General features: G+C 40.0%; 1 pseudogene; it reads left to right on the top strand.

Annotated features, from left to right (window-relative positions):
* Positions 1-9,960: 9,960 nt before the first annotated feature.
* Positions 9,961-12,296, top strand: part of LOC149264784 (serine/threonine-protein kinase VIK-like) — a 40,967-nt pseudogene continuing 38,631 nt past the window's right edge.

Consider the following 12,296-nt stretch of genomic DNA (forward strand, 5'->3'; position numbering starts at 1 on the left):
TCATTATGGAGGAAGATGGATTTCATTATGCCCGATTGATGTGCTATGTAAGAGCTAGAGTACCATGTCTATAAGGAAACCTCTAGTACAATGAAAGCTTCTTTTAGAAGGTATGCAAAAGATCTATGTGGAGGGTGTGCGGAATATCAAGTCAAAAACTAGTATTATATAGAATGAAGGTGTGCAAGAGAACTATGCAGAGGGAGAAATCATGCAAAAGTATGGAACATAATAGCAGAACAATTCAGAATGTAGAGATATGAATCAAGCTTTCATTGTGGAGGAAAATAGCTTTCATTATGCGGGATTGAGATGTTATGTAATAACAAGAGTACCACATCTATAAGAAAACATCCACACTTCGCATGATGAAAGTTTCTTCCACTATCGTTTTATCAACCTCTTTGTGCAATAGGTAAGTGTGCAAGAGAAATGTGCAGATAGAGAATGCATGTGGAGCATTCCTTCATTGTGGAGGAAGATGGCTTTCACTGTGCGGGATTGATGTGCTATGCAAGAGATATAGTACCATGTCCATAAGGAGACATTGGCTACAGTGAAAGCTTCTTTCATAACGTGTGCGAGAGAACAGTGCGAAGAGAGAACGCATGTAGAACATTGTCGCACACTTGTGTTTGTTAGCACAAATCACAAATTAGAAAACAGATTTCATTTAATGTTGACAATAAGTGTTCAATTCACAAATGCTATAAACCTAATGGAATTTTAACAAGTAATGTGTCTATAGTTGCATTGTGTAGGTTTTAACCCCGTACAGAAATTACCTGCGTACGAATTCTAAAACACAGAAGATAAACAATGTGAGAGCATAACACATAAACACATAAACTTGTTGTTTTCTTTCCACAAGGGGACACAGGAGAGCTCAATCATTTTTCTAGCCTTGAAATGCCCATTGTTTCTCTACACCAGGAGAACTTCTCAGAGCTCACAGATTTTGTCAATGCATTTGCAGTATTCTTCAAAGTGTCTACCTTTACCAGAAACACCTTTTTATCTTCTATCATATCCTTCACAAAGTGATACTGAACATCAATGTGCTTTGTCTTTGAATGATAAGCAGGGTTCTTTGCCAAGAAAATTGTACTTTGGTTGTCATAGTCTATCCTTATAGCTCCCTGTACTAACCCCATACTTGAATACAATCTCTGCAACCAAATTGCTTCCTTGCTTGCATGAGTGGCTGCGATGTATTCTGCCTCTGTAGTTGATAGTGCCACTACAGATTGTTTCTTACTCATCCAATTGACTACACCTCCAAATAGATTAAACACATACCCACATGTAGATCTTCTCTGATCCAGATCTTCAGCCCAGTCTGCATCAAAAAAGCCACAAATATCCAACATTTTGTCCAATCCCGATCCTCCTTGGTAGCACAAACCATAATCATTAGTACCACGCAAATACCTGAAAACCCGCTTCACTGCTATCCAATGCTCCTTCCCTAGTTTTGACAGAAATTTGCTCAATACTCCCATTGCATATGCAATGTCTGGTCTAGTACAGACCATTGCATACATCAGGCTATCGATTTCACTTGCATATGGAACACGAGACATATCCTCTTCCTCTTCTTGTGTCTTGGGACATTGTTCAACAGATAACTTTACACCTACAGGAATAGGAACCCTCACCGGTTTACTATCCTGCATATTAAACCTCTGCAGTATTGTCTCGACATACTTCCTCTGCTTTAACCAGAGCTTCCTCTTTGCCCGATCTCATTTAATTTTCTATGCCCAAAATATAGTTTGCAGCGCCAAGATATTTCATGTCGAATTTGGAGGACAATTGGGTCTTCAAATCCTGGATAATTTTTTTGTCATTCCCAACCAGCACATATCATCCACGTATAAGACTAGATAAATAACACGGTCATCAATTAATTTAAAATACACATAGTGATCTTCTTTGCTTCTGGTGAAGCCAAATCCCTGTATAAATGTATCAAATTTCTGATACCACATCCTTGGTGACTGTTTTAACCCATACAAAGACTTCTTTAATTTTCATACCAGTTCTTTCTTACCCTTCATCGCAAATCCTTCAGGTTGCTTCATGTAGATTTCCTCTTCCAAATCCCCGTGAAGAAATTTTGTCTTCACATCCATCTATTCTACCTCAAAATCAAAAGCAGCAACAACAAATAAAAGTAATCTAATTGAAGTTACCTTGGCTACAGGAAAAAAAATATCACCAAAATCAGTTCCCTGAACTTGGGAATAACCTTTTGCTACCAACCAAGCTTTGTATTTTTCCACATTTCCTTCTGCATTTGTCTTCTTCTTGAACACCCATTTTCTGCCAATGGGTTTCCTTCCAGCTGGCAACTCCACCAGATCCCAAGCCTCATTTTTCTGCAAAGATGCCATTTCATCAACCATGGCCTCTTTCCAAAGTTTTCCATCCTCTGAATCTACTACTTCCTTCACAGTTCTGGGATCATCGTTAGTAATAGATAAAGCAAAATTTGAACAGAAAGCAGATGGACTATACCTTTCTAGCTACCTTCTTTCTCGAACTGATCTTCTCACACCCGGAGATTGTGGCTCTTCATCTTTTGATTTCTCCTCCACTGTAGAGTCTGATTCTTCCTCCTTAAGCTCAAACTCTATCTTCTCAGGTTCCTTTGGTTGGACTTCATGTTTAATAACATCTTTTACCTCTCTGAACACCACATCTCGGCTTTACAAAACCTTCCTTGTTGTTGGGTTCCAAAGCTTATAACCCTTTAAACTATCCTTATACGCAATAAAGATGCACTTTTCATATTTACTATCCAACTTGGTTCATTTCTCCTTTGGAACATGTACATATGCATCACATCCAAATACCCTCAGATGTGAAAGAGAGGGTTTCTTACCAGTCCATACCTCTTGTGGAGTCTTATCCTCCAACACTAATGAAGGTAATCTGTTGACCAGGTAACATGCAGTATCCACCGCCTCTACCCAGAATTCCTGTCCTAACCTGGCACCACTGAGCATGCTTCTTGCTCTTTCCATCAACGTCTTGTTCATTCTTTCTGCAACTCCATTTTGCTGAGGTGTATATGGAGTAGTCTTCTACCGTGCTATACCACACTTCTTACAGAATACTTCAAATTCCTTACTGCAAAACTCTCCACCATTATCTGTCCTCAACACCTTTATCTTCTTCTCTGTCTGGTTTTCTACCAGAGCCTTAAATTCTTTAAACTTGTCAAAGACTTCAGATTTCTTCTTAAGAAAATATATCCATGCATTCCTTGAGAAGTCATCTATAAATTATACATAGTACATAGACTTACCCAGTGATGGAACCTTCGCAGGTCCAAACACATCATTGTGTACAAGTTCTAATATTTGTTTCGCCCTCTTACTACCAGAGGGGAAACTCACCCGATTCTGCTTCCCATAGACACAATTTTCTCAGAAATAAAAATCCAAAGAGCTATTACTCATACCTTCTACCATACCTTTACCATGAAGTATTCGAAAGCCTTTCTCTCCAATATGTCCAAACTTTTGATGCAACAACATAGTCTTCTCTCTAGAGACCACTAGATTTTCTGCTCTACTTTCAGAAACTACAGAACTGTTGCACCCATCAACAACCATGCTACCTTGCAGCTTGTACAGAGTTCCAATCCGAACTCCCTGCATCAATACCAGTGCTCCCTGAATCATCTTGCAGGTATCCTTCTCGAACACTGTTTTTACACCTGTATCATCCATCTTGCTTACAGAAATTAGATTTCTAGCCAATGCAGGAATATGCAGAACACCCGGAAGTGTTCTAACCCTTCCACCTTGCAACTCCAACTTTACCTTTCTGTGACCAATGATTTTAGCCTTCCTGTCATCCCCCAAGAAGACATCATCACCATCATATTTCTCATACTCGCAGAACCACTCTCTATGGGGAGTGAAGTGAAAGGATGCACCTGAGTCAATCAACCATGCCCCATGATCTACATGTGTACTTGAAGAAGCCAAGTACACATCCCCACCTTCATCTAAGGTGGTTTTCACCTCTGCAGAAGGAGCATCATCAGATCCCTTTCCTTTATCAGGAGCTTTAGATTTATAGTTCCTTTTGTAGTGCCCTTCTTTTCCGCATTTCCAGCACACCACCTTTACAGGTTTTCCTAGAGATTTATATCTCCCTCTAGATTTAGATCTCTCACTCGATGACTTATTTTTGTTTCTGTTCTGGGACCGTCCTCGTACAAACAAGGCATCACCATTCTGGCTCTGCATATTTTTCTATCTCATCTCCCCCATCAGCAAGGCTAAGACTATTTCATCAAATTACAAGGCAGTTGCATTGCTACCTATTGCAATAACCAGACTATCCCACAAATTTGGTAGAGAACACAACAAACTGATGCACTTATCTTCATATAAAATTTTAATATCAACAGATGCTAACTGACTTACCACAGTATTAAATGTGTTCAGATGCTTTGTCACCGAGTCTCCATCTTTCATCCTCAGGTTATACAGCTTTTTCCGCAGGAACAGTTTATTCACGAGAGACTTAGATTGGTACAAAGTCCTTAACTTGTCCCACAAAGCCTTTGCCGCAGCTTCCCCTGATACATTCAACAATACTGAATCTGAGACACACAATCGTATTGTGCTCTTTTCCTTCTGATCCAACTTCTTCCATTCTTTATCGGATACTCTCGTTGGTTTAGTACCCGGATCTACTGTGATCCACTTATCTTTATCCACCAATAGATCCTCCATATTGAGTTTCCACAACTCAAAACTCTGACCATTAAATTTCTCGATCTCTATCTTTCCACTGCTCGCCATCTTCTTTCACCACCAGAATCGATCTTGTAGATCTCCCACTGAACAGGTTCTACCACAGGCCCGAGCGAAACCCCTTGGTAACAAAGGCGTCCCCTTGAAGCCAAAACAGCTCTGATACCAAATGTAGGTTTTAACCCCTTACAAAAATTACTAGCTTACGAATTCTAAAACACAAAAGATAAACAATGCGAGAGCATAACACATATACACATAATTTTCCCCTAGATCTGAAAACCGGGACTACCAGCTTGATTTTTCATTATGTTCCTTTCAATGTTACAATACATATTTATACATGCCGAAGCATCCAATACCATGGATCGAAAACCATCGTGTATAATACCATGGACCGAAAACCGTCGCGTCCAAAAACATGTGCAAAAGTCATGCACAAAACCATAGGTGGGTCTGCCCATCCTAACATAGGGTCCAAAACGAAAATTTTCCTGGGCGCTGCCCCGGACCCCATAAAGTGGGGTTTCGGGTACGCCTCAAACCCCCTGTGACCTCCCCCCCTCTCCCTGCTACACAATCGACGCAACGAAAGGGGGCTCAACCCCCCCTCTAACCCCCCAGTTAACTACGTGGGCTAGTCGTGGAAAGAATATAACACAACCCAACACATTAGTCAACTAAATTTTTTCTTTGGAAAATGGATGTGTGAAAACTGCCGAAGAAAAGGTGTGCGGAATATCGAGTCAAAAATTAGTATTGTGCGAAAGAAAGCTGTGTGAAAGAACTATGCAAAGGGAGAGTGCATGTGAAAGTACGGAACATAGCAGTAGAACACTTCAAAATGCGCAAACACAAATCAAGCTTTCATTGTGGAGGAATATGGTTTTCATTGTATGGGATTTAGGTGCTATGTAATGCCTAGAGTATAAGAAAATGTGAACCCCACATGCAACACACTTGTATTTGTGAGCACAATTTACAAATTAAAAAACAAATTTCAGCTAAGGGTAGATGATAAGTGTTCAATTCACAAATACAATCCAAATTTGCATAAATAACCTAACAAAATTTTAACAAGTAAAGTGTCCATAGTTGCATCTGTCAACTATTTTGTTATCCCGGAAATAGATATACGTGAACTGCGAAAGAAATGGTATGTGACATATCAAGTCAAAAACTAATATTGTGCAGAAAAAAAAGTGTGCAAAAAAACTATAAAGAAAGAAAGTGAAAGAAAGAAGTACGGAACATAATTGCAGAACAATTCAGAATGCCCAGATACCACTCAAGTTTTCGTTGTGGTAATAACTACAATGCAACGTCTATAAGAAAATTTAGGTCCCGTAAAAGGAAACATAGCTTTAAACTATTAATTAACAAAAGATACCGGAACTATGCTAAATTGCAGCTATTTTACTTGTGTTATCCTATGGAAAAGGGTTTATTTTTTATGTTTTTTTTCCAAAATAATATTCACCAATTTTTATTTTTCGTAAAATTGATTAACCAGAATTTTATAGTATAAAATTATTCTATCGTAAAATTTGCCAAAACTAAATTATTAGAAATTTGAATATAGTCACAAAAATGTAGCCAAAAATTTTATAATTTATATTTTAGGCTTAATAAAAATTCGCCAAAATTTCTAATTTCAAGTTAAATTTCTATTTTTAAAATTTTCAATATATATTACTCATATATATCTTTTTCACAATTGATCAATAAACATTTATGATATATAAAATGAGATACATGAATGGTCTAGTAATCTGTCTCTGCCTATCTGTCCTTTGGTCACCTAACGATTCTATTTTTTCGCTTCGCCACCCTGCAAGCTCTATATCGAGGATCTTTGCCATCCATGGAATAGCATCTTTTTAAATATTTTGCTCCACGGAATAGCATCTTTTCCAAGAAAACTTATAAAATTTTCATTTTAAATCTCTCTCTTATCAACAAAAGCATAAAACAATCAAAATAATATTTGAAAAAAGTTATAAAACATATCTTAAGAAAATCCTGTTCCTCTCTTCTAGCAAAGAAAACATAAAACGATCAAAATAATATTTGCAAAAAAAGTTATAAAATTGTATTTTAAGAAAATCCCTGGCACAACAGTTGATTGATAAAATTTAAATAAAAATTCACTGAGTGAAATACTGTGATGACCCCGGAAAATGTAAATGTGGAATTTTACTATGGTAAAAGATAGTGCAGCAGTTTGTTGTTTTTATTTTACAAAAAAAACACAAAACTCTAATATATTACTTTATTGAAAATTTTCAATATATTTCTTGGAATGCTGGCAGCCTCTTAGAGGAGGTTTTTAAAGAAAGAAAGTCAGTTATGATAACTGATTGAAACCACCCTCCCAAACAGGAAAAGTCCTGGGAGTGGGGGGGAGGAATTCTGTGCTGTTGGGACAGACAGAAGGATTTTTCCAGGAAAAAGGAAAAAGAGGAAAAATACAAGAAACTGGTTAAGTCTGGTGAGGACCAGATAACCAGGCACAAGGTGCATATATCTTGTTGAGGGCTGTAGGCCTGCAAGATAGCTCGGGGGGAGAATCCAGTCTTATAGATGGATCTCAAGGTTGGGTGGTAAGAGAAAATTTGGAATGCAGGTGAACTTACTGAAGTGCCTATTTACAACACTGGCGAACCAGGTACGAGTTCATTATGCCGAGAAATTAATTAAGTAGTGAATGCTGACTATACAGTGGGATTTACAGTAGTTGAGGAATAAACTTTGTGACCATATCTTTTATTGCTATCATGCTGTTTAAAATAGTTAAACCAGGTGGATAGATCTATTTAAAATGACAGAATATTTATTGATAGACATTTTAAAGAAATAACCGGAGTGACAGGGGTAGCCCCAAGGAAGAAAACACATAATGGGATAAACGGTCTAGATTACCGTAGTATGTAACTAGCTGCTAGTATGCCGGAAACAAGCGACAGAGACATCTTAAGTCCCTGTGCAAGGATCTGCCGGACTGTAAATCTTCCTATTGAACTCCAACAGAAATGAGATAAGCGAATCTTAGAAACACAAGAGACTGTTGAATCTCAGAATTCAGCATATTATTTAGAAAATAAAACATGAATGCAACAGAAATGGTGAAACCATACGATATACCAAATACAAACTGTCGTCGTTAAGAGTAATGTTCAAGCTTATAACTAATGGAGGAATCAAACAAACACCGATAACCGGAAACAGCATCATATGTAATCATGTTAGGGTTTATATAATCTCGGAGGGCATGCAACCGTGATTGTGAACACGACTGCGTGAGAACCCACCGGAGAAACCGTATAACAATAGCAAAATAACTTTCTAAAGTGGATATAACTCAACTCTAAAACTGAAAGATACATCGCGCTACAGCACGTTGGAAAATTAACTAAGGCATGGTTAAACAGAGCTGAAAAACACCATTTAAGCAATATCTATTCTTTATGGCACAGTTAACAGAACTGATAACATTCTAAAGTAAACTTGTTCCATGGCATTGCTAAACAGAACCGATATCATCATTTAAATTAAAAACTGATAACATGAATATTAGTGAACTCGAAAAGAACCCTGACGTCACAGAGACGGGCAAGCCTTAACCATATTCGAAGGGTGCGTTATAAAATTAACGAGCAATGACCATAGCGACCAATAACATAATGTGCAAACACAGAATGCAAAGATTTGAATGTAGTTCTGGTAGTATAAACTTTGAAAAACAAAACATTTTATATCATCGAATCAAAATATGTAGATTTGCCCAGATTGGGGAAAATGTTAACCAGTAAGTTTGGCCTAATGGCCAGCCCAATTACAGTCTGCACAAATTTATATACACGGAGGCATTAAAGCCCAAAATCCCGAAAGGGCAAGATTGCCCAAACCCAAATCAACAACCGAACGAGATTTAACAAAGAAGATCTGTCGTGTCTCATATCTCACCAGAGCAGGTCGAAGATATATACCCTGAGATTGAGAAATGCATACAAGCCGTGAGGATCCCCTCAGGATATACCTCATCAGGACCGTAACGAGAGGAAAACAAATATTAGAAAATAGACTGCAATAATCACAAGTTATTGATACATTGTGGTCGGAGGAGCCTTAGAACCCAAGCACCCAGCAACAAGTGTCGATCTCTTACCTGGAAGGTGCCGAGAGAGCCGAGGCGCCAGTGCTAACAGTCCGCCGTCGGTAAAGGGGCTCGAAACAAGCACCATCTGCATACACATCCACAGCAACGAAAAACCCCAATCAGTATGAGCATTCAGACCGGTGAACAACCATAACCCTGAGCGCAAACATCAGAGATAAAAAGTGGAAGAATTATACCAGCAGGCGGAAAAGCATTACCTGTGCGAGCTCTCGATGGGCAAACCCACGGCCTCGGTGCTGTCAACTGAATTCCAGGGCGACACTGGTGGAATCGAACCGGTGCCTGAGTAATCAGAGAGGAGTCGAGCGGCCTTCATAGAACAAATGAACCCCAGGCTCGTTCCCATGGGCTTAAGTATAAACCCAAAACCCTTGAACTTACCCCAGCCCTCCGATCTGAAGGATAAATCTCCACCGTCGATGCAGCGCGGGAAGCCAGAGCGGGAAGGCCGAGAGGGCGGAACCCAATGTGTCACATGGCCAAGCGGGTGAGCCATGCCACCCGCCGAAACGTGGACGATGGACATAAATGCAACTAATGACTCGACGCCGGCAGAGGCTGCGGGTCGGACCAAAATCACCGTTGCCGATTTAATGCACGTCATGTACAGACAAGTCGATGAGCCATAGGGACGTATGTCAATATCATAAGTCCAAAACCATAATCAACATATTTCTGTGCAGCACATAAATTAACTTGTAGTAAGGTATAGGGGGGGGGGGGGGGGGGTCGTATGTTATTATATAGTTACCGTTCATATCAATTTAAATATTTTTTATTTACGTATATATATGTATGTTGGGTGTGACAAATTGGTATCAGAGCCCAGTTTCAACACTGTGGCCTCAGGAACGACATGTTCCACTGTGTAAAAAAAAAAAAAAATTATCCCAAACATATGTAAAGAGAGATGATAAACCAACTAACTGTTGTTTCTGCCTATTTTAGGGGTGAGATACAGGAACACAACAGCTGATAGCCAACTAAAAAAAAAACAGTGAAATGCAGGGAGCCGGCAGCGCCCCTCGGGAAAACCCAGAGCTATGGGTACAGCTTGGCGAGGAAACACGTAGTACAAATCTCGCAATACTGGAGACTGTTCAGGAGTTGAAGAATGAGATGGCGCGGTTACGAGAGGACAACGCGCGTTTGACGGTGGAACAAGAGAGAATTCTGAAGAGTTTGTCGGATAGGCAGAACCCACCCTTAGCTAATCCCAGTGCAGAACAGCAGAGGATGACAGAAGAACAAAACTATCAAACTGGACCTGAAAATTCAGAGGGTAAGGAGGACCATTCTGATAATGTACTTGAACAGCAAACTTCAAAACGTCAGAGGATGGAGCTGCAGGGAGAATTTCGGAAAATTAAACCCCCACATTTCGATGGGGAACAGGAAGAAGCGGCTGAAGCATGGTTAATTAACATGAACAAATATTTTCAGTTGTACGAGTATGACCATAACCTGAAGGCGCGACTGGCTATTTTCCAGTTGCAAGGTAAAGCAACCCTGTGGTGGGAGGAAATCAAGATTGTCAAGGGGGTAAGTGAATGGACCATCACATGGGAGAAGTTTCAGAAATACTTCAAAGAGAGATATCTGACCGAGTGCTTTTACGATGAAAAAGCGAGAGAATTCCATGATTTACGGCTGGGACAGCAGACTATGGATGAATTTATTAACCGTTTTACTTCTCTGCTTCGTTATGTACCTTATATTAAGGAGGAAAAAGCCAAGGTGCAAAGGTTTGTGAGCAGCTTACCTCTATATATAAGAGAAAGGATCGAGTTTGACAATCCTAGAACAATGGATGAAGCTATCCGCAAAGCTAGAATCTGTTACCAACAGAATAAACAGAAGGGTGATGCTCCAAATAAAAGATGGAATGAAAGAAGGGGTAGTCGGACTGTCGGAAATAGTAAAGGAAGTCGCAGCAATGGTGGTAAGGGAGCTGGCAAAGGATTGAACAGCAGAACTGTAGCAAGAGGTGCACCCCGGGCTAGGCCAACAAGTGAGACCAGAGTAAGTGAACAGCCTGTTAGGCCGGAGGGTGAAGGAATGGCTAGACCTCCAGTTCAATGCTGGGGCTGTGGAGGACCCCACTATGTCAAGAACTACCCACAGCGGAAGGGTACGGACCAGATATCCCATATTCATGAAGCATCGACCGTTGGGGATGTGGCACGTAGTGTACCAAGGATTAACGCAGCCCTGGAAGATCGTCAAGCGGAATACCAGCCGATTATGGTGGAATTTGAAGGTAAGATTTCAAATCTTTCTATAGCTGTTCTCATTGATCCAGGAGCTACTTTAAGTTATATTAGCCCAAAGATAGAAGAACAGTGTAAGTTACAATCTGAAAAATTCATAAATCCATGGCTGGTACAATTAGCTACGGGAGCCAAGAGACGGGTCTTGGCAAAAATAAATAATTTCTCTTTAACCGTAGCAGGACAGCCAATAGTAGTAGATCTGAATGTACTACCGTTGGGTTCATATGACATCCTGATTGGGATGGATTGGCTAGAGAAACACTGGTCATTAGTAAACTGCAAGACAAAAACCATCTACTATAAGGATGACCTTGGGGAGCAGCAAGAACTGCAAGGGATCAAGCACCCCGTGCAGATCCGACCCATTACAGCATCCCAGCTAGCTAAATGCATCAAAAAGAAATGTCAGATTTATGCCATTCAGGTGGGCTACGCAAATCAAAAGGATAAAACAGCTACGCTGGACAACATTCCAGTAGTACAAGAATTCGCAGATGTTTTTCCGGAGGAGATACCGGGGTTGCCACCTAAAAGAGATGTAGACTTTACCATCGAATTGACCCCGGGGGCAGCACCAGTGTCGCGGGCACCTTACCGAATGAGCGTACCAGAATTAACAGAATTAAAAATGCAACTGCAAGAGCTGCTAGACAAAAATTACATACACCCCAGCGTATCACCATGGGGAGCCCCAGTGTTATTTGTCAAAAAGAAAGATGGAACTCTTCGGATGTGTATCGACTATCGTCAGCTGAATAAGCTCACGATAAAAAATAAATATCCTTTGCCTCGGATTGATGAACTTTTCGATCAAGTGAAGGGGGCAACGGTGTTCTCTAAGATCGATTTGCGATCTGGTTATCACCAGATTAGAATCAAAGAGGAAGATATCGCTAAGACAGCTTTCAGAACACGGTATGGACATTACGAGTTTGTGGTGATACCTTTTGGTTTGGCCAATGCACTTGCTACCTTTATGTGTTTGATGAACAGTGTGTTTCACAGGTTCTTGGATAAATTTGTGTTGATATTTATTGATGATATTCTGATCTACTCCCGATCGAG

The sequence above is a fragment of the Pinus tabuliformis genome, chromosome 6 (genome assembly GCF_031772625.1).
Source record: "Pinus tabuliformis cultivar Carrire ecotype Pingquan chromosome 6, CPIR1, whole genome shotgun sequence".
NCBI lineage: Eukaryota > Viridiplantae > Streptophyta > Pinopsida > Pinales > Pinaceae > Pinus > Pinus tabuliformis.